The 23,026-nt window shown below is 43.4% G+C and overlaps 1 long non-coding RNA gene across 1 annotated transcript; it reads left to right on the top strand.

The window, feature by feature from the left end:
- Positions 1 to 15,925: 15,925 nt before the first annotated feature.
- LOC119535077 lies at positions 15,926 to 20,445 on the top strand. Its single transcript, XR_005217160.1, has 3 exons — positions 15,926 to 15,976; positions 18,346 to 18,468; positions 20,196 to 20,445. It is a non-coding gene; the product is annotated as an uncharacterized LOC119535077 (long non-coding RNA).
- Positions 20,446 to 23,026: the final 2,581 nt, after the last annotated feature.

Raw genomic sequence — 23,026 nt, 5'->3', positions numbered from 1 at the left:
TGAGGTGCCCAGGTTGGGACCTGGGTGAGCTGGGTCCATAGATTTTTCTCCAGTGTTTGCTAGCAGATCTTATCTAAAAGTTTTCTGTCTTACAACGTTGTCCCCTTCTTGATCTTTTTGCTAAAAAAAACGCAGGCATTTGTTGGGGCTTTTTTCGTCTGTGCCCAGTAACCTTTCTAGGTTGCCAGGTTTTTCAGATCCAAGTGTGGAATATACGAGGCAAAAAGAAAATCCAGGGAACGTATCGCCATGTTGTTCTCCAGGTCCCGAAGTCTCTGGCTTTTCTGGCTGCTCTCCACCCTTCGGATTTTCTTCTGTTTGTTTTATGTATTATGTCATGAGTTTTTAGTTGTACTTAGTGGGAGGAATAGAGGAAAGTTTGTCTATTTCATCTTCCCAGAAGCATTCTGTGTTTTTAAATATAATATTCAATAAGTACAAAATGATGCATAGAAGTATATGTGTGTATTTGTGTGTGTGTTTTAATACATAATAGCATGAACACTGAATCTTTTAAATGGAAAATATGCCATAGTGAGCTGGGCTTTTTCCTTCTCAATCCCAAACTAACCCCCTTCGGCTAGCAACCTAACTTTGGCCTTCTGGGACTCAGAAATGTCCTTTGGTTCTGGAACCCCATGATGACCAAATCTTGGCCCGGTGACCTAGTTAGCATGTCTCTGTTGGTTTGCTGTTGTGATTTAAAAGCCCTCTTTCCTCGTTTTGAAGTTTCCTGCTTCACAGCCACATTTCAACATCGGGAGTAACACCACCTTGCAGCTGGGAAGCCTGTGAGGCTGATGACTCAGAATAATGAAAATAAACACATTTCGGAGCTGAGGGCTCCCGCGGTCATGGGAGGCTCTGACCCGCTCTCCACTCCACCCTGTGTCCTCCTTCCTTTCGTCCTTTGTTTGCATCCTCTCGCCTCCTCTTGTGCAGGATGAGCTAGCCAGCCCTCCTCTTTCTGCCTGTGTTAACGAACATCAGCTGTCAGGGCTGAGCATCCCAACTGCTGTCTTGTTCAAAAAAGAGCCAGAGCGGGTGTTCCGGGAACGGGAGTGGGGGCTCCTGACCAGCACAACCAGCTGGTGCATTCCTTGGGGTGTCCCAGGCTGGCCGCTGTGGCCACACCTCTCGGCCCTCCCCAGGGGAAGTCTGGGAGCACAGGGAGCTTCCCTTCCCCTCTTCTAGACTTTTCCTTTCTCTTCCTGGCAGCGCTCACCAGACTTGAGGGAAGCGATGGGGTACAGGATGTGGACTTCCACTGTCACTGAGCAGACTGGAGTCGGGAACACCAGAGCAGACCGCGTGCAGCCTGGCCCCCCAATAGCCTAGTGGTTTCCCTCTGTGAGCCTCAAACAGTCCCTGCAGTGCAGAGGCTGCAGAGAGGCTGAGCAGCAGGGGCTGTGTCATCTGTACACAATACGCTGTTTAGGGCCCTTCTAGAAAGAGATCTAAACAAGTCTCCCGAAGAACAAAGAGTTGCAGCTGAAATATCTTACCTGCTGAGAAACACACAGCTGGGTCTTGCCTCTGCATCCCTGTGACTCTCCTCCCTGTGTCTTCCATTTCTTCACCATCAAGGATATGGTGGAAAAAAGCACATTGGTGAGCCCAGTTTGGTCCCATGACCCCCGTTCAGCCACGTGATTCTGGGCAAATTGCTAGGGTCTGTGAGTCTCGGTTTTCTTATCAGTGAAAAAATGAATCAACAACTCCTATTCTACAATAGACTTCTTACTAAATAGCATTGAGGACTTTTTTTCTAATTGTGTTAGGAGTGATGGTGGCACTGTAATCATCACACTAAGTTTATTTAGGGATGGAATTAGGATGAGATAATACATTATCTGGATTTGCTTTAAAATACTCTAAAAACAAAAGTGGGAGAGAGAGGACAAATGAAGCAGAAGATAGATGTTAATTGTCGACTGAGGATGATGGGGTTTGAGGCTCTACTACAGTTCACTCTCTATTTTTGTACTGGTTTGAGATTTTCCATAATTGAAAGTTAAAAGGCTTATACCCATTTTACATTCCGATAGGACTAACAATATAATGGATAGAAATACCCTTGCTGTAGAAGGGTTTGTCTCAACAGTGTCATGCTATCTAAATAACTGCATGAGGATGAATTTGGCCATAAAAGCTGGGCAGCAAACCTCATCTCCTCCATCATCAGCTCTCCAAGTGCAAGGAAGGTCAAAGCCTCTTGTGGGACCGAAGGTGGTCCTTGCCTCTCACTGTTTTCCCGGTGTGGCAGGTTCTCAGCTACAAGTCCACAGCTACCTGTCATCTCCTGTTGGGTCTCTCACCTCCTGTGTCTGGGGGCAACTGTCCAGTTTCCTCCATCCTGGATTCTCCTTGGTTTTGGTCTCAGGCTGTCAGTATTCAAGAGAAGCTGTGCAGGTGGATCAGAAAGAGACATGGCACAGAGAGCTGAGTCGAGTCAAGGGCGTGGGTCAAGGCCAGTGGACCACCTACAAGGAGAGACCCCAGTGGGTCACTGTCAGTTCCAGACCAGAACCTACTGGCTGCTGGTTCTGCAAAGATGGCCATGACTGAGTCCTTGTCCCAAGGAACTCATGGGCTGATGGTGGAGATGGCAGATAAACAGGTCATTATGAAATGAATCAAAGTGCAAGGATAGGTATATAGAGAAGGATGTTTAGACGGCAGGTGGGGCGGGGGCAACGTAGTGATCAGGGCAGCTCCCCAGAGGGGGTGATTCCTGAACTCCCAAGCTCAGCATTAAACGATGAGTAGAAGGGATTGCAACAAGCTCATGCCCAGCGTTAGAGAGCTGAGGGGGGAGGCTAGGTAGACAGACAAACATCTCCATTGCTCTCTCTCCTTTTTTAAGAGAAGTGGTAGGTTTACAGAAAAATCTTGCTGGAAAGTACGGAGTTCCCATACACCCCCTCCACACACACACAGTTTTTCCTATTACTAACATTTTGCATTCGAGTGGTGTTTTTGTTACAATTGATGAAATGTTATTAGAATTATACTCTTAATTACAGTCCGTAGTTTGCATGAGGGTCCACTGTGTGTACATTTCTGTGGTTTTTTTTAAATTTTTTTCTGGTACCATATACACCACAGGGGAAGTGGTGCCGTGCAAAAGTCCCATTCTCTTTTTCAGCCCTCCTCTTGAAGAATTCCGCAATCCAGTCATTACTTCCCATATCAGAGGGCAGGAGGACTAATTCCTGTGCTTCAGCAAGATGAAACTTTTAGCTAGAGGCTATTAGCAAGGGACAAATGAGCTCAGAACCACATAAGGACCCAGGTGGCTTTACTGGAAGAGGAAAGAAACGGATTTTTCCCGTACTGATCAGGAAAGGACTCCATAATCCTGGGACTGTGTCTTGGCAACTTTCCAGGATGAAGGATATTTTCAAACATTTTAAGTTCTTTTGTTACTTTTTCTTTTAGCAGGAAATCCTGTTTGTTTTCTGGGTCCAACTCAGTGCCCATCCGTCGTGTTTCCTGTGTTTATATTGGATGACTGAGTCTAATATTTCTCCTCTTGATAACTCTCTTTTACCGTGGAGTCAATTATCCTGTCCACATCAGTAATGTCAGTTTCTTTTGCATAAGTTTTATAAAAGACAAGCAAAACAGAGTCATTAAAAATATCAGCACTTGATATCAAAAGACAGTCCATCTCTAGAGAATTCTAAGCATTTTAAATTTGGTTTTTATCATCCAGTGGAGTACAACATGCTCACACAATAGATGTGGTGACTTTCTCTTCCCTAGAGGTCTGTCCTTGGGCATCTTTCCTCTCTGTGCTCAGCCTGGGTGGTCTGCTCTGCTCTCCTGCCTTCTTTTCTGTTGACAGCCCCCAGTGATATGTCCTCAGCTTCCACCTCTCTCCTGAATCCAACTGACACTGGACACCTCCATTACAATGTTCCATGGACTCCCCACACTTATATTCGCCACCTCAAGCTTGCTCCATTTCGGATATTTTCCAACACCTTGTACACCTAGTCCTCATGCAAGAACACTCCGAGCCTTTCTGGAAGGTTCTACAGCCTCCATGCTTGCCTCTATCCCACCAACCCCTTACCAGTGCTGTCCATTCTTCAGAATCTGTTTCCATCAAGGTCCTTGATGTCACTTGTGTGTGCTTTCCACCACTCATCTCTCAACTCTTGAATCAATCCCTGGCACTGCTTTCCCAAGTGATTCCTTTACAGAAGTATCACTCCTCTGCCTTGGCTTTCCCCGGCTTCCCTTGAAATCCAGATTCGTGGCTGCTATGCCAGGCCCTTCACCCTCAGGCCCCGTCTGTTTTTCCAGGATCCGACCCCTCCTCCCAACAACCCTGTCCTTTCTGACCCCCTGCCTTTGCATTCCTCTGCTCCTCTCCCCAGAGTGACCTTATTCTTCCTCTCAGTTCTGCCCCTTATGCAAAGAAGAAATTATATTACATAACCCCCAGGGTTCCTGACTATTCCTTGTCCCGATGGAGCTTACATTCTAATGGGGGGTGGGCAAAAGACAAACAAGTAAAATATATAGTATATTGGACTGTGGTAAGAGCTGTGGAGAAAATAAAGCAGGGGAGGTTGAGGCCGAGGGGAGGAGATGGGGAGTGCTCATGATAGATCCCTGTCTGCAATAGGGGCCAAGTTATAGTTTCTGGTCTGTCCTAGTTTCCCAGGGCCACCCTAACAAAGTTCTACAAACTGGGTGGCTTAAAACAACAGAGATGTATCCTCTCACTTCCGGAGGTTAGAAACCTGAAATAAAGTTGTCAGTAGGTCCAGGCTCCCTCCTGAAGCGTCTAGGGGAGGCTCCTCCCTGGCCTCGGGTAGCTTCTGGTGGCCCCAGGCATCCTTGGCTTGTGGCCTCTTCACTCCATTCTCAGCCTCATCTTCGCACGGCCATCTTCCCTGTGTGTCCCTGTGTCCTCGCCTCTGTCAGACCTGCCCTGAATCCAGGATGCTTTCATTCTGGGCTACTTAACTAATTACATCTGCAGAGATCCTATTTCCAGATAAGGTCACGTACATTCTGAGGTTCCAGTTGGACATGAATTTTGGGGGGACTCTCATCAACCCACTACACTGTGCATGCAAAGAATGGAGAGTGGCTTGTTCTTACCTCCACAAAGGAAATGTATATTTCAAAGCTGGTAAAGAATAAATCTGAGTCTGAACTGAAAGTTTTCTGCTTACGTAAGGTCTCTTCTTTGGGTCCATCATCACTGCAGACCATCGTGGCAGACCCAAGGTGACCTTGCCTCGCACCCGCTTTCCGGCCAAGGGGCTGTTTTCTCTTTCCTCAACCAACAACAGCTAATTGAGCATAATAATTGACAGAGCCCAGTGCTAAGTGTTTTATATGCATGATCTTAATTCTCACGAACAAACCTATTAGGTAAGTACATGAATATCCCCATTTTATAAATGGGAAAAAAATGCTAACAACAAGATAAGGTTTCAAATGATCACCCCCACCAATGACACACAAGCATCCAGGGATCACAGTGCTATTAATTTACAAACCCAGGGCAAGTGGACAGTGATTCTTCAGAATAATTACATGTATTTTGAAGCACTGTTCACTTCATCTTCTTAAAATTAAGCCTAGAATTTTGACAACACTTATTTTCAACTTAATACAGCCTATACAATTATTTATAAGAATTGCATTTGTTTCTGAGCCCTTATTTATTTCACTGATGACTTTTACACATTTCTTGAGGATTCGTTTATTTAAAGGTTTAAAAGTTATCTTTAAAGATGTAAACATGGCTAAACAACTTGTAAGACCCAGAAGAACTGTGGAGGAAATCCTTATAAAATAGCAGGGAAGTGATGAGCTAGAGACCCAGACTGACAGAGAACACAGAGGAATGAAAAGACAAATCAGAAACGAGGCAAAGAGAGTAAAACGTTGTGAAACCTGTCAAAGAGATGTTCCAGGTGAACAAGCAACCAGCAGTCACCCATCAGGAAAGGCCTTTAGTGAGGGAATATGGATTCTAATTTGAGTTCCACAATGTGAAATATTAAGAAGAGGAGTTAAACACGTGGCAGACACTCACTAGAGGCCCAACCCCAGTTTAAGAACACCCACTTCATTCCAGGAGCTATTTATGAACGAAGCATTAGGAAAAAAAAAACCGAGACCATGCTCCAGGGTCAACTTAGCACTGGCATCTACATGGAAGGCACTGCTGTTGCTCCTTGAATTCTCTAAATGTTTTTATCTGAGAAAATATGACTTTATTGAGCTTGTAGTAAAACAAATGAAAGTAAATAAATTGTATGTTTATATTTTTTCCCAATGTGTATTTACAGAATGAATGAATGAATGAACACATGAATGAATGAACAGGAAGGACCTGGGAAGAGGGAGCTCCCTTTTGGTCTCCTCCCTGCACAAGGAAGCCCCCAGGGACAGAGATCTTAAGCTTGTTACAGAAAGTGACAGACCCCAGCTCCCATCTTCTCCCATCTTCTCCTTTTCTGTGTGACCCTGGGCAAGTAACTTCCTCTTTTTTTAAGCCTTGGTTTCTTCATCTGTAAATAGGAGCCAGGACAGATGACTCAAATGTTGGTTATTAGGATTAGATCAGAAATCACAGAAAGTGATTCTGCATGCCCAGTCCCGTGCACGCAGCCGGAGCACCACAAATGTTACCACCCTCCTCCCCTTTCTTGATTCTCTGGGCCCTGTTTTGTCCTGTCCATACATAAAGACCCACAGAATTGAAAAAAATTTTATTATTTTTACAACCAAACACATCTCCAGCACTTGTTATTTTCCTTTTATCTTTATAATAGCCATCCTTATAGGTATGATGTGTTATCTCATTGTGGTTTTAACTTGTGTTTCCCTAACGGCTACTGATGTTGAACATCTTCTGGCATTGATTGGCCATTTGTACTTCTTCTTTGGAGAGATGTCTGTTCAAGTCCTTTGCCCATTTTTTGATTGGGTTGTCTTTTTGTCATTGAGCTGTAGGAGTTCTATATATATGCTGGATATTAAATCTTTATCTGATAAATGGTTTGAAACTATTTTCTCCCATTCTGTAGGTTGCCTTTTCACTTTCTTGACAATTTCCTTTGATGCACAAAACTTTTTAATTTTGATGAAAACAAATTCATCTATTGTATCTTTTGTTGCTCGTGCTTTTAGTGTCATGTCTAGGAATCCATTGCCAAATCCCAGGTCATGAAAATTTACCCCTATGTTATTTCTAAGAGTTTTATAGGCTTTGCTCTTATTTTTAAGTCCTTGACTCATTTTGAGTTGATTCTTATATATGGTGTGAGCTAGGGGGCCAGCTTCATTTTTCTGCCTGTGAATAGCCACTTTCCCCAATACCATTTGTTGAAAGGACTATTCTTTTCCCACTGCATGTACTTAGCACCTTTGTCAAAAATTAATTGGTCATGGATACATGGATCTATTTCTTGACTTTCAGTTCTGTTCCACTGATCTATTTGTCTGTCTTTATACCACTACCACACTATTTTGATTACTGTTGCTTGGTAATACAAGTTGAAATCAGGAAGTGTCAGTCCTCCAACCCTGTTGTTCTTTTTCAAGATTGTTTTGGCTATTAGGGGCCCCTTGAAGTTTCATATACATTTGAGAATCAGTTTTTCCATTTCTGTGAAAAAAGCTGCTGGAATTTTAATCGGGATTGCATTGAATTTGTATATTGCTTTGGGTAATACTGACATATTAACAATGTTAACTCTTCCAATTCATGAACATGGGATGACTTGTCTTTTTTTTTTAGATCTTTTTTTTACTTTCTTTCAGCAGTGTTTCATCATTTTCAGTATACAAGTCTTTTGTATCCTTGGTTAAATTTTTTCCTATAGATTTTATTCTTTTAGAGGCTATTGTCAATGGCATTGTTTTCTTAATTTCCTCTTTGGATTATTTATTGCTAGTGCATAGGAACACAAGTGTTTTTTCTGTGTTGATTTTGGACCTTGCCACTTTGCTGAAATCATTTATTAGCTCTAATAGTTTTCTTGTGGATTCCTTTCTATTTTATTTGACTGAATATCTTATTAATACCTCTTAAGTGCTGCTAGACCATCCTATGCTAATATGGATAGTCAAGGAATTTTCCAACTGCCCTTCAACAGAATGCCTTGAACTTTGGGGCAGTGCCTGCTGGGACTGAATTGGAAGTCCTCTGCAAGGGTATCTATTTTTGATGTGCCTGCTAAGTCTGGTTCTCTTCCTGGTTAAATTTAGTCAGCCTGATTGAATACTGTCCCACCTCCACAATTCAGATAACTGGTAAGGTTAGTCAACTTCTTAAAATTTAAGTTTTCTGTAGGAATGTTCCTGTTACAGGAAAAAAAAAAAAAAAAAAAAAAAAACCCACAAATTTTCCAGCATCAGAGCTTTCTGATTTTAGTTAACTACATGTAATCTACTTTTTTTTTTCCAGTTTGATTTTGCAAAGAAGAAAGCAATCTACTTGGTAGGGTTATTAGCATGCATCCAAAGTGATCTAAAAGAAAACATTTACTTACTTCACAAAGAAGGGAATACTGTGTCAGCAATTTTAATCATTATTTAAATTTCAAACTACCATAATGTATGAAGGAGTCTGCTGGGTCATTTCTTCTTGAGAGGAGGCTGGTGGCAGAAGATAAGCTTCCTTTTGTTGGTGCCCTGCCAGTTGTCCTGGGGCCTTCTAGTTGTGTTTTCTCCACTTCCTGGCCTGAGGGCTTTTCCTGGCAGCTGGAGCCTCCATGTCCATCCACAAAGCAGGCTGGGAGTTCTGGAGACTGAACACCTCCTGGTTGCAGCTCTCATGCCCCTTGGATGAGTTTCCCCTGGGGTAAGAGCAAGGGGCCTCCCGTAGCTCTCCTATAGCAGTGTTTTCCTGTTACCCACAGTGATAACTTGCTGATGACACACCCCTGCCTTCCTTCTCTTAGTTCCCCATTCTCCTCGCTGATATCTCCTTCACTTCCTCCATAAACTGGCTGTGCTCAAATCCTTGATTTTGGTTCACCTTCTGAAGGAACACAAATTAAGGCAACCTAAATACCCCTGACGATTAATATTCAAGCCTTGAATATAAAAGGCTCTATAATTTTCAATATTGTCAACCATTGACAAAATTCTTGGCTTAAATAGTCACTCAGTCATGGCTCTTAGTAAAATTTAACTGTATCTATGATCAAGTCTAAGCATATCCATATTTTCTCACTGACCGATTCATTCCATTAAGTATCTCTGGCCCTGCAAATTATCAGAATGCTACTTGGTGAAGTCTCAACTGGTAGTGCACCAACCTGTAGGACAGAAAGTTCTGGGCGTCATTAAGTGGCTTAGCAGTTACCAAGAATGGGTACTGACAGAGTGTATAGGACTCAAGCCTTGTGCACTTCTCGAGATTTCTCTATCATCTATCTATCTATCTATCTATCTATCTATCTATCTATCTATCTATCTATCTCAGAACCCCAAGTCCCTCTACTTTCAGACTTGGATGAAAGAGCATATTATAGCGCCCGGAACCCACAGACACACTGAAAAGTAGAAGAAAATGGATAGGAGGCAGCTGGGCAGAAAAGTCACCTCCTCTTTCTTTCATGGACCACTCCAAGGTGTGGCCCCTCCTCAGAGTCTCCCAGAGGAGCCCTGAGTGCCAGGAGCACTCAGGAGCTGAGACACCAGTGGTGTGGCAGGCTTGCTGCAAAGCCGCACCATGTGTCACATCACATCGCGTCACCCTGCATCTTTCCTGGTCTCACTCTTTGTCCTCACTCCTAGTGCTTTGGGTTTGTACCTGATGATACCTTAGCCCCACCTCCAGCTCCACCTTCTAAAGGATTCAGACCAAGACTGTGATGATGATCCAAGCCCTTTGGCATGGGTTTATTCACATCTGTTTTGGGCATTTGGGCATTTCAGCTCCAGAATTAACTTGTATTGCACCCACATTTTGTTTGTGGAATACTTCATTTAGAATCCATTTATCTGGTTTGATGTATGGTTGGAAAGTACTTTAGACACTTTACAAACATTTGCAGCTATTCTGATGTTTCACAGTCTGGATTTCTTTGGCCAATTGTTGCTTAGGAGACTCAGCTCCAGCCATATTTGCTAGTTCACTCAAAGGCAAATGTTTGGATTTTTGCTGATTCCATAGGAATCCATTTGGGAGCTTCAGTTTCAAATGGGAAATGGGGTGATCAAATTACTGCAGCATCCTCATGTTGCTGTTGTGAGACTGAAGCGAAGTAAGGTGTTAAACAGCATTTTAAAAGATATGTAAAGTGACACACACACACACACACACACACACACGCGCGCGGAGTTGTTATCGGTACCATGAAATATGTGGCATAATTTTTTGCTAAACAGAGTAAATCTTCAACACTTCATTATTAAGTCTCAGCAAACTGAGAAGATCTCAGAAAAGTGGGTCAAGGAACGTATATACCCTTGTTGTTTGGACAGTAGTTAATCCTCTCTTCTTCCGTCTTCCGGGTGCCTTCTGCCCTGCCCCAGTCAGCGTTCTAAGCAAGGCACTGACTCCAGAACCCCCTCTGCAACCGGCCCAGGGGCCTCCAGCCAGGCAGATTTCAGGGCTGCCTTTATCCTCCAACCATGTGCTTACTACCTGTTTGGAATTAAAGTGTACTTCATTTCATGTCAGAACAGATGATAGGGTTTTTGTGTTTGTTTCCTTAACAAAAATTAAAATTTGCCAGTTCTCCTCTGCCTTGCCTTTTTTTTTTTTTTTTTTTTTTTTTAATGAACATTTTATTGGACTTTAAGTTAGAAAATCACAGTTCTGGCTTTCTTCTTCAAACTGTGCCTCAGGCTTCCATCTCCACAGCTTGGGACAGGATTGGGTGCTCATACTCATTTGAGGTTTATGAGTTTTGAGATAAGCAAGCTTCCTACAGCTGATTAAACATGCATCCTTTGGGAAGATGCACAGGGTCCATGAAGGGCTGCCTCTCAGAATGGTTTTTCGTCTCTCCGCAAGGACGGTCGTCACCTGTTTGAAATGATCTGAAACACTCACTTAAAGGCCTTCCTGCCCCCAAAGCCTGTGCCTAAAAGCCCCAATATTACAGGGTTATTACTCCAGATTAAATTATTCTGGTTTATAGAGTCCAGCATAAGTTACAAGAACATTCATATTCAGTCTACTTTTTAAAATTCTGAAATGGCCTTGCACCCTGGACAATGTCCGTGGATGTGAGCCGAACTTATGGCGGGTGCACAAAGATGGAAAAATGTTACATTGTGAGTAAATAAAATTTGACATTTAATTCCCACACAGCCATATTTTCTCTTTGATAGTGCAAAAGGAGGAGAGAAGCTAGCCGCCGCCTTCTCTGCACCAAGGATAATGGAAGGAGGGGAGAGTTCTGGAGGGGGAGACTGGCCAGGCAGAGCCTTCTGTCTGCAGGCTGAAAGCCTTCAGGGCCCCTACCTGGAGATGCTGGTGACTCAGGGAGGTGCCCTCTTGGGCTGGCCTCAGGCACTGGGAACCCACAGTTCTCACGGAAAGAATGGCGGCTCCATCAGGAGGCCTGACGGAAGAGACTTGCTCATGCCTAAGATACACTGACACACAAAAGCCACCAAAGACTCGTGCCAGTTCTGACATCCATAAACTCTACTTTCCTTCCCCCTATTTTTTATATTGTAAATTGTCAAATATATGGAAAAGTTGAAGAGAAAAATAAATTAAAAAAAAAATAGTACAGTGAACATCCCTCTGCCTAGATCCAACATTTCCTCTCTCCTGCTCTCACTCTCTCCATGTCCCCCTCTCCATCATTGGAAAATAAGCTGCATACGTCATGATGCTTTTCCCCTCATGACTTCAGCAGGCAAGCCCTGAAAATAGGAATATTCTCCGGGCAGCACAAGTGCATCATCATGCCCAGAGAATAAACACTAATTCCACAATATCAACCAAGAATCCATCCATATTTCAATATCTCCAGTTGTTTCCTCAAATGTCTTTTTATGGCTGAGTCTCTTTGACTTTTTTGAACAAGGATCTAAGCAAGGTTTGTAGCCTGTGTTCAGATATTACATTAGTCTCTCTTCATTTAGGACTTCATTTGGAACATGTGCACATTTTCTCCTGTAATGTTGACTTTTTGAAGAACCTAAGCCATTTTTATTGCAGAATGTCTCACCTTCAGGATATAGCCAATGTTTACTCTTGGTGTGATTTAACAGCTCTCTCCCCTGTATTTCCCGTTAACTTCAAGTTAGGTCTGAAGCATAAATTGTCCTTAATCTTCAGTGATTTTGAACCTGACCTCTCTGTAGATCATCTTCCTCTGTCACACGCCTAGATTATACAGCTGTTTTGAATTTATTAGTCATTTGATTAGCGTGCAAGGTAATTACCTGTTGGTCAGCCCTCCTTGTGAGAATGGAGTAACTTTGCACTAGCTAGAGGGTGTCCTGTTAGAAAGCATCCCGTCACTGAGGAACATGGCGCTCGTCATGGGAAACCTAGTTGACCCTTGCCTCCTCTCCCATATTACATGGACACAAACCCATGTCTGGGGCATGGAAGCCAAGGGAAATATATCCTGGAGAAGATTCCCTCTGACTTTTATGTCTCAATCAGTCCTGCCCAGTGAGAACATTCTCCCCATACTCAGTTCCTCACGCCTGGAACCCTAACCCCAAACTATTTCATAAGTGTAGCTATTCTGATTTCACAATGACCTTTTGTGGGTGAAGTAGCAGAAACTGCAGAAGTGTGAGAACTATATGGTACTGCTCAACCGAGTCTTATCTCCTTCCCTCATGAGTCCTACTGACAAAGAAGTGAGCCTTCACATGGCAAATCAGTGAGGCCATAAACCAGATAAAATAGGTCAAGAAAGGTGGAAAAAAAGATGCTTTCTTATGAGCATTGGAGTTTCCAATTGACTGCCACTTAGACCTGAAGACAGAGTATAGATTTTCCATATCAGGTTAGTCTGAATCTCAGGCAGCCGTAGCCACTACCAGCTAACAAGGAGCTTTCTCAAGGCCCCAGAGTGATGGCTTGGATGAGCTGAAATTCAAATCCCAGCCTATCAGGTTCCAGAGCACTGACTTTTGCATGCGGTCCAGATGAAACCACCTAGGAAGGAAGAGGCAGCCACAGCACTGCTCTGGGGCCAAGATCCATGCAGGACCCCAAATACGCTGCTGTTTGGTGCCCTGACATCATGCTCTCCAAGACTCACTGACGGACAAGCTTTAACTGCCCAGACACGACATGAGGCATCCGAGTGAGCAAATCCATTGTTTTGGTCATCTCTGCCGCATCAAAGGACATAAATGGGGACTCCAAAAAATGCTCAAGGGATGTAGGGAGCAGCCAGAAATCTATACGAAGATTGACTCATTCATTCCCCTCCCCTGTATCTGCTCATTCTACACCTGCTGTGAAACCTAATACAATCATTCCCTCCTTGTGGGAATGGAGTAACTTTGCACTAGCTAGAAGGTGTCCTGGGCACCAAACAGCAGCGTATTTGGGGGTCCTGCATGGGTCTTGGCCCCAGAGCAGTGCTGTGGCTGCCTCGTCCTTCCTAGGTGGTTTCATCTGGACCGCATGGCAAAGTCAGTGCTCTGGAACCTGATAGGCTGGGATTTGAATGTCAGCTCATCCAAGTCATCACTGTGGGGCCTTGAGAAAGCTCCTTGTCGGCTGGTAGTGGCTATGGCTGACAGAGGCAGGGGCAGTCAGAAAAAGAAAACAAGCCTGGAGTTGATCCCTGTCTTCTTAATGAAATTCAAACCGCTCTTTCTCCCGCTGTTCTGGTTTGCTAATGCTGCCGTTTTGCAAAACACCAGAAATAGATTGGCTTTTAAAAGGGGGGTTATTTGGTTACAAAGTTACAGTCTTAAGGCCATAAAGTGTCCAAGGTAAGGCATTAACAATAGGGTACCTTCACTGGAGAAAGGCCATTGGCACTCAGAAAACCTGTTAGCTGGGAAAGCACGTGGCTGGCATCTGCTTGCTCCTAGGTTGCGTTTCGAAATGGCGTTCTCCAAAATGTCAGCATCAGCCTTCAAGGGCTGCCTTCAAAATGTCTCTCCAAGCTGCAGCAGCACTGAGCTCCTTCTGTCTGAGCTTTTATAGTGCTCCGGTAAACTGATCAAGACCCATGCTGAATGGCTGGGGCCACACCTCCTTGGAAATAATTCAGTCAGAGTTATCACCTACGGTTGGGTGGGTCACATCTCCATGGAAACAACTTAATCCAAATATCCCAACCTAATCAACACTAATACGTCAGCCCACACACGATTGCATTAAAGAACATGGCATTTTGGGGGACATAATACATCCAAACTGGTACACCTGCCAACTCTGAAAAGCAAAAACCTAGTGGTTCTTTATGAGTGTGTTCATTCAATTCCAAGGGCTTTGCTCAGATTCCAGTGCCTGGGCAGCCGGGGGGGCCTCAGGGGTGCTCCAGCCATCCACAGTGCCCATGCCAATCCGTCCCTGTGGACAAGCGAGAGAGCAGCCGGAGTCTAGACGTCTAGACACCTGCCTCAGGGCTCCTTCCAACTCAGTCACCTGCAAGCAAACCACCTCTTACTCTACCTTTGTTGGATTTTTCCAAAAGCCAGCAGGTTCATGAAAATACCTGAAGAGGGGAAATAACTAGGTCAAGGGGACACTTCTATACAAAAAAAATGTTACTGAGTATGAATCACTCTTTTTGCAGTTTCAGGCATTTCTGTGCAACCTGTTTTGCATTTTTTATGCTAAAAGATTGAAATGGGAGCACATATGAAAAAACTGCAAATTGAAACAAAAAAGTGACACATTTTTCCATATCAGATTGGTAAAGAGGTAAAAGTTCAATAAAACCTAGGGTAAGCAAGGACATAGTCCCTTTCATATATTATTGGTAGAACATGAAAAACCTTTATGGAGGGCATTTGGCAATATCTGTAAAAAATATTGTATGCACATCCCCTTTAACTTGGCAACTCAAATCTAGGAATTTATTCTACAGGTATATTTGCACAGGTGTGCAAAAAAATTTGAATAAAGAATATTCACTGCAAAATTGTAGTTTAGAAAATAAAACTGGGTATAATCTAAATGCCCATCACTAGGAGACTGATGTATAAATTAAAGTATATCCATAGAAAGAATACTATGAACTTTTTAAAAAGAGGAAAGCAAATCTGTCTACGATACAATAAAGTATGCCAAGATCTATTATTAAATGTATAGTCATTATTAATAACCAAGTATCATAATAGTGTATACACATATAAGCTTTGTTAAAATATGTGTTTTCTATGTTTGTGTATGCTCGGAAAACTTTTAGAAACTTTTAATAGTGTTTATCTTTAGGGAGTAGGAGGGGCATATGGGAAAAAGGCTTTTCATTTTTTATATCCTCTTCTATTTGAAGTTTTTAAATAGGCAGTTACTATATTTAAAATTTTTATAAACTAGCTTCAAATTTTAGAAATAGTGACATTGAAAACACCTGGATAATATTCAGAGTTTCCATGCTCCTCTTGTCTACAAAACACACACACCTCAAATGTCTCCCAAGGCTGAAACAAACAAACAAACAAACATAAAAACAGTTGCATAAAAGGGAAAAGAACATAAACCACCTTAGTCAAAAGGGTTGGTTTCCCTTCTGTCCTCAAAAGTCCTCCTAGTCTTTTCAATTTGCTGCAGAGAGTTTTATTATCCATTTATGGTTCCCAGTTTTCCATAGGATTTCCCCCACAGCAAGTGAACCTTGTCCAGAGTTCAGTCCTGCCTGGCTCTGGCTGAGCTCCAGGCAACATGAGTAATTGAGGGCAGAGGTCCTGCAGGTGGACTCTCAGTTCCCTTTCTTTCAAAGGGGTGCAGGACTCTGACACTCAGCAAAGAAGCTTCACTAGTCTAGACTGTCTACTGTGCTTGCTGGCAGCCTAGCCACAGGAGGACAGAGAGAGAAAAGTAAGTTCACAGCTGAATTTATCTGAGAGTTGGCTGAGAGTTGTGCAGTGGACTGGAAAATCCCTTATGGTTTTTTCTTTGCAAGTCGTGAGGGACTGCATCTGTGATGTGAATGCACATGGCCAGGTAGAACATGGACGTGAGGTTACAATACGGCCCAAAAGGTCCATTCCTCTTCTGTCTCCAAAATAACTCGAGCAGGAGAAAACATCTTTACATTAAATTTTGCATTTAAAAATGAACTCTGGTTACCATCAAAATTATTTTACTTCTGATTTAGAGGGCGTTAAATGTTTGCTTTTCACTGGATTATTTTAACCTGATTTCTGGTTCATGAAAAGAGCCAGTTGGGACAATGAGACTGTGAACCAGTGGTCCTCAGCCAGGGAGGGGGACTCTGTGTCATTCGGAAAGTCCATGTACTAGTTCCAGCAGCCTTCTTACTTCCCTGGATTAGTCAGGGCTCTCTAGGGAAACAGAACCAATGGGTGATGTCTGTAAATATAAGGTTTATAAAAGTGTTTCATGCAACTGTGGAAATGCAAGAGTCCAAATTCCAAAAGGGCAGGCCGCGAGCTGGCAACTTCAATGAAGGTGTTCGATGAACTCCCAGGGAGAGGCTGGCTGGCTGGAGAAAAAGTAAAAGTTCTCTTATTTTCACTTAAAAGTCTTCAACTGATTGGATTAAACCCAACTGACTGTATTCTCTCATTGCAGAAGACTCTCCCTTAGTTGATTGTAGAAGTAATCAACCACAGATGCAATCAATTGGCAATATCTGGAGTATGTGTCTATTCTGGTGAGAACAAATCACTGCCCCTTCCATGATGGAAGTGGTCCAATGTAATCAACCTGACACCAGGTAGCAGGCTGATCACCTTGGGGAATGGTGCCATATCGGGGACTGAGTGTGGGTCTCTGCTGCTGGCAGATTGGACACTCAGCAGTGGCTGTGGCCAGGTCAGCCTTGGTGAGTGGAAGTCCATGTTGCTGAGCCCATGCATAACCTCCATCCCTACCACCATGACCACTTTGTTCCTGAGCCCTTTGGGCAATGACAGGAGTGGCTGGGGAAAGAGGCTGACTGGGATCCACACAGCGGGTCATCTTATCCACTTGATTATTAAAATCTTCCTCTGGTGAAGTCACCCTCCAGTGAGCATTCACATGGGACACAAATATCTTCATGTTTTTTGCCCACTCAGAAAGGTCTATCCATATACCTCTTCCCCAGACCTCTTTGTCACCAATTTTCCAGTCATGCTCCTTCCAAACCAATAGCAACAGCCCGTGAATCGGTATACAAATGCACCTCTGGCCAGATCTCCTTCCAAGCAAAATGAATAAGGTGTACTGCTTAAAGTTCCACCCACTGGAAGGATTTCCCTCACCACTGTCCTTCAGGACATCCCAGAATGGGGCTGCAGTGCTGCAGCTGTCCACTTTTGGGTGGTACCTGCATATTTGGTAGAACCATCTGTAAACCATACCCAAGTTTCCTCTTTCTCAGTCAACTAATTGTAAGGAACTCCCCAAAAAGCCATAGCTGTGGGCTGGGAAAGAGAATGTAATGTGGCAGGAGTGGGAGCCATGGGCATTTGGGACACTTCTTCATGTAACTTTACTTGTGCCTTCAAGACCCACTCAAGCCCTGTCTCATATGTATCATTTCCATTTTATGATGGAGTGCTGCTATGCATGCCCAACTTTATGACTTGGCAGGTCAGACAACACCCAGCTCATGACAGGCAGTTCTCATGGTAACTTGATGGCCCATGGCTAATCATTCTATCTCAACTAAGGCCCAGTAGCAGGCCAAAAGCTGTTTCTCTAAAGGAGAATAATTATCTGCAGAGGATAATAAGGCTTTACTCCAAAATCCTAAGGGTCTGTGTTGTAAGTCTCCTATAGGAGCCTGCCAAAGGCTCCAAACAGCATCTTTATTTGCCACTGACAGTTCCAGCACCATTGGATCAGCTGGGTCATATGGCCCAACTGGCAGAGCAGCTTGCACAGCAGCCTGGACCTATCGCAGAGCCTCCTCTTGTTCCAGTCCCCACACAAAACTAAAAGCTTCCCTGGTTACTCAGTAAATTGGCCAGAGTAGCACAACAAATGAGGAATATGTTGTCTCCAAAATCCAAAGAGGCCAACTAGGCATTGTGCCTCTCTTTTGGTAATAGGAGGGGCCAGATGCAACAGCTTATCCACCTTAGAAGGGTTATCTCGACGTGACCCACACCACTGGACGCCTAGAAATTTTACTGAGGTGGAAGCCCACTGTATTTTTGTTGGATTTATCTCCGATCCACTGATACATAAATGCCTTAGCAATAAGTCTAGAATAGTTGCTTCTTCTTGCTCACTAGGTCCAATCAACATGATATCATCAATATAATGGACCAGTGTGATGTCTTATGGAATGGAGAGATGATCAACGTCTCTGTAGACAATATCATGATATACGGCTGAAGAGTTGATACACCCCTGAGGTAGGACAGTGAATGTATACTGCTGGCCTTTCCAGCTGAAAGCAAACTGTTTCTGGTGATCCTTACTAATAGCTATTGAGAAAAAAGCAATTGCCAGATCAATAGCTGCATACTAGGTGCCAGGGGATGTGTTGATTTGTTTAAGCAATGATAACCACATCTGGAATAGCAGCTGCAATTGGAGTCACCGTCTGGTTAAGTTTACAATAATCCATTGTCATCACGCAAGACCCATCTGTTTTCCGCACAGGCCAAATAGTAGAGTTGAATGGAGATGTGGTGGGAATCACCACCCCTACATCCTTGAAGTCCTTAAGAGTGGCATTAATCTCTGTAATCCCTCCAGGAATCTGGTATTGCTTCTGGTTTACTATTTTGCTAGGCAGGGGCAGTTCTAGTGGCTCCCACTTGGTCTTTCCCACCATAATAATCCTTATTACATGAGTCAGGGAAAACAAAATGGGGATTCTGCCAGTTGCTGAGTATGCCTATTTTAAATATGCATTCCAGAACTGGGGAGATAACCACAGAATGGGGCCAGGGGCCGACTGAACACACCATGAGATGGACCTGAGCAGTGGATTGATACTGTGATGTGAATCCACATGGTCAGGTAGAACATGGTCATGAGGTTATGATATGGCTGAAGAGGTCCATTCCTGTCCTTCTTCTTTCTCTAGCAGGAGAAAACATCTTCACATTAAATTTTGTATATAAATATGAACTCTGGCTACCATCAAAATTATTATAATTCTGATTTAGAGTGTTGTTAAATGTCTGCTTTTCCCTGGATTTTTTTAACCTAGGTAGCTTTCTGATTCATGAAAAGGGCCAGTTGGGTACAATGAGACTGTGAAACCAGTGGTCCTTAGCCAGGGGAGGTGGACCCAGTGTCATTTGAAAAGTCCATGTACTAGTTCCAACAGCCTTCCTAATTCCCCCTCTGCACACTCTCACCCATCTGCCCACGATGGGATGGGTATGGGGTGGGGGGATCAGAATTGAGGTGAAATTGGAGGAATTGGCTTTCAAAGTCCTTTAATTCACCCTTGTGAACATTCCTTTCACAAGACAGAGACAAGACTACATTTCTAAATTCACAGAACTGGAAAGGATTTCAGGCAAATATTTTCCCATCCTTCTGCCTCTAAGCAAGGCTATATGCATTCATGATCTTCAACTTTGCCTTTTCATGAGACTCACCAGGACTTATTGTTAAAAATGCAGATTCCTGGGCATCTCTCTCAAAGATGCTGATCCAATAGATACTGTGAAGGGTCCAGAAACCAGCCTTTTAGATAAGCATTTGGGGGTGGGGGAGCTGGATTTGGGACCGCACTTGGGGAAACACTAGCCCAACACAAAGAGGTGCTTAGGCAAACAAACAAAGTCAGTGAGTAAATTACTAACTAATCAAATGACTGAAGGAGAAATCAGGAAACTCTAACATAGTGATTTGCAGATCTTTTAGTGAAAGCGTTTGCTCCAAGAATTCATTTTGATACTGTCTCAGTTTACCAGGCTGCTCTGACAGCACACAATGGTTGGCTTAAACAATGGAAGTTATTGGCTTGTTGTTTTGAGGCTAGGGAAAGTTTGAAATTGAGGCATTAGCAAGGCAATGCCTTGTCCCCAAAGTCTGCAACATTCTGGTGATGCTGCTGATGATCCTCGGGTTCCCTGTTTTTACCCATCACATTGTGATGTTCTCTCTTTTCTCTTCCCAGTTCTGCTGACTTCTGGCTTCTGACTCCTGCCAGTGGCTTTCTTCATATAAGGCTCCACTAATAGGATTAAAACCCACCCTGATTCACTTGACCATGTCTTAACTAAAAATAGCATATTCAAATGTCCTACTTATAATGGGTTTGCCCCTACAGGGACATGGATTAAGGTGAAGAACATGTTTGTTTGTTTGTTTGTTTTCCTGGGGTGCATAACTCAGTCTGCCACGAAGGCCTAATATGCAAAATAAATAGCAGCCAGCTACTCTGGTTGTAGAGAAAGGCAGTTCCTGCATCCTGGACTCAGCTGGAAAACCAGTGCTTACACTGCATGGGAAACCCTAAATGGCAATCAATTTTTGGTGAAATTGAAAGAAAACCTCTTACTTTTCAGAAGAATGAAGTGGCAACGTCTTTATTATTGAATTATCTTCTAGACATCAACCTTGCGGGTTCAGGAAGATGTAGGATTCATCAACTCTCTAGCTGGCTCTTCCTATATCTCTGTCTCGTTTACAACATTCTCTAAACCACCGATGGCTCCCAAGTGAATATCCTTAATCCTATCCCCTCCTTGGAATTCCAGACCCCTATATCCAACTGTCTACTTGCCAACTCCATGTGGGTTAACTAATAGCCATCACAGACTTACTGATATCCCTAACACACACATCCACAGCCATTCAAAACCATTCACACATAAGCACACCACAAAACCCAGCCTTCCCTGTCTCAGTAAATAGCACCACCGTATGTTTGATTGATTGCTCAAGTCAAAAATCTAGATTCATTTATGTAGCCGAGGTAATGTTCTATGTTGCACCAAATCCCACTTTATTTTCTATTCCAGAGCACACAGGAAGATGATCTTTTTTTTAGCCTCCCTTATAGTCAGACAAGGGTCATGAGATGGGAGTGGAAAAAGCACTGAACCCTCTTATGTCTCTTGGTTTGAGTGAGAAGTCACAGAGATACTGTGTTCCGAACCGAGCAGCCACTAAATGAAGGAGACGCCATCTACCTGGGTCCCCGAATGAGTGTGTGGAGCAGAGTCCCTGGCCCCACCACTTACCAAGCAATGTTCAGAAGCATAACATGAGCTAGAATCAAACTTTTTTTGTATTAAGGTGGCTGAAATTTGGGAGTCTGTTACCACACTCTAGCCCAGCATTAATTATCCTAATATATTGTCCCTCTCCCATCACCCTGAACTTCTAATGCATTAGCCACTCCTGCAGACTCTAAAGCACACCGTGAATTTTTCTAGCTTCCTCCATGCCTACCACTCCCATCACAGTGGAAGCCACAGTCATCTCTCTCCTGGCTTATCACACTAACCCCTTACTGTTCTCTTTGCTTACATTTTTCCACAATGCAAACAGAGAAATTTTGTAAAAATAGAAATCAGATCATGTCACTGCCTTGCTTAAAATCCTGCAACAGCTCCCCACTGTATCCAGAATGCAGCCCATTCTGCTCTTCCTGAATTTGCACAGCTGGTCGGTGCCAGCTCTGGGGGCCTCCTCGGTGCCCCCCACTTCTTTACCTACAGTGAGGCCACACTGGGTGCTGATCCACTCTGACTGCACCTCAGGGCCTTTGCACATGCAGCTTAGTAAATACTTACTGAACAAATGCAGAATGAGTAAAGCTTTAAGAACTGCCCCACTCCGGTAGGGCAGGGGCTGTTTGCCTCCACCACCAGCAGTGACAGGGCCTTCACTGTCTTATTGCCCCAGGGGGTGGGTTACCTAGCTCCAAAATCCCACTGTAATATCTGCTTTTGCAGGCCATTTCTGGTACCAGTCCTCACAGATGCAGTTCTCTGGAAAACAGGCCCAGAGACAGAAATTAGCATGAAAAAAGTTTATTAGGTAGTGATCTCAGATTCACACCTGTGTGTGAAGAGAAGAACGTGGGATGGTGTTCTAAAGTGCTAACAGTGTTCTGTTTCTTAAATTAAGTGATGCTGTATCAGTCAGGGTTCTCCAGAGAAACAAAACCGACAGGATATACATAAAAATGTAAATATTAAGATAGGAATTGGCTCACACAACCATGGGATAGGCAAGTCCTAATTCCATAGGGCAGGCCTCAAGTTGGGAACTCAATGAAAGTGACATTGAATTCCCCAGGAGAAGCTGGGTGACTGAAGTAGAGGTAGAAATTCTTCTTTCCGGCTGTTGAAATCCTCAGCTCTCACTTTAATGCCTCAGACTGATTGGATGAGGAAATTCCTCTTCTTGCTGAAGGCAATCTCCCTTGATTGCACATGTAATCAGCCATAAATGCACTCAACTGACTAATGATTTAAATCCATCTAAAAAATACCCGAATAGTAACAATCAGGCCAGTGATTGCTTGACAAAACAACTGGACACCATATAGATTATATCAAGCTGACACATGAAAGTAACCATTACAATACATAAAGAGATTTATTTAAGGAATTGACTCATGAGATTGCAGGGGCTAGAGAATCCAAACTCTGCAAAACAGGCTGGCAAGATGGAAGTTCAGAGGAATAGATGGTGTTGTTTGGGGCAGAATTTCTTCTCTGGAAACCTCAGTTCTTTGCTCTTAAGGCCTCCAACTAACTGGGTAGGCCCACCCACACTGAGAGTAAAATCCTTTACTTAAAGCTGGGTAATTGTAGATGCTAATCACCTAAGAACGGACCACTACAGCAACATCTAGGCCAGTGTTTGACCAAACAACAGCTGGACATCACAACTTAACCAAGTTGACACAAAAAATTAACTGTCACAGATGGAACACAGTATGTGCGTGTTCATTATATTAATATTCTTCAATCATATTTTGATCTTACATAT

This window comes from Choloepus didactylus, chromosome 5 (assembly GCF_015220235.1).
Source record: "Choloepus didactylus isolate mChoDid1 chromosome 5, mChoDid1.pri, whole genome shotgun sequence".
Taxonomy (NCBI): Eukaryota; Metazoa; Chordata; class Mammalia; order Pilosa; family Megalonychidae; genus Choloepus; species Choloepus didactylus.
Note: the sequence above shows the minus strand (reverse complement) of the source record. Positions and strands in the feature narration are given on the sequence as shown.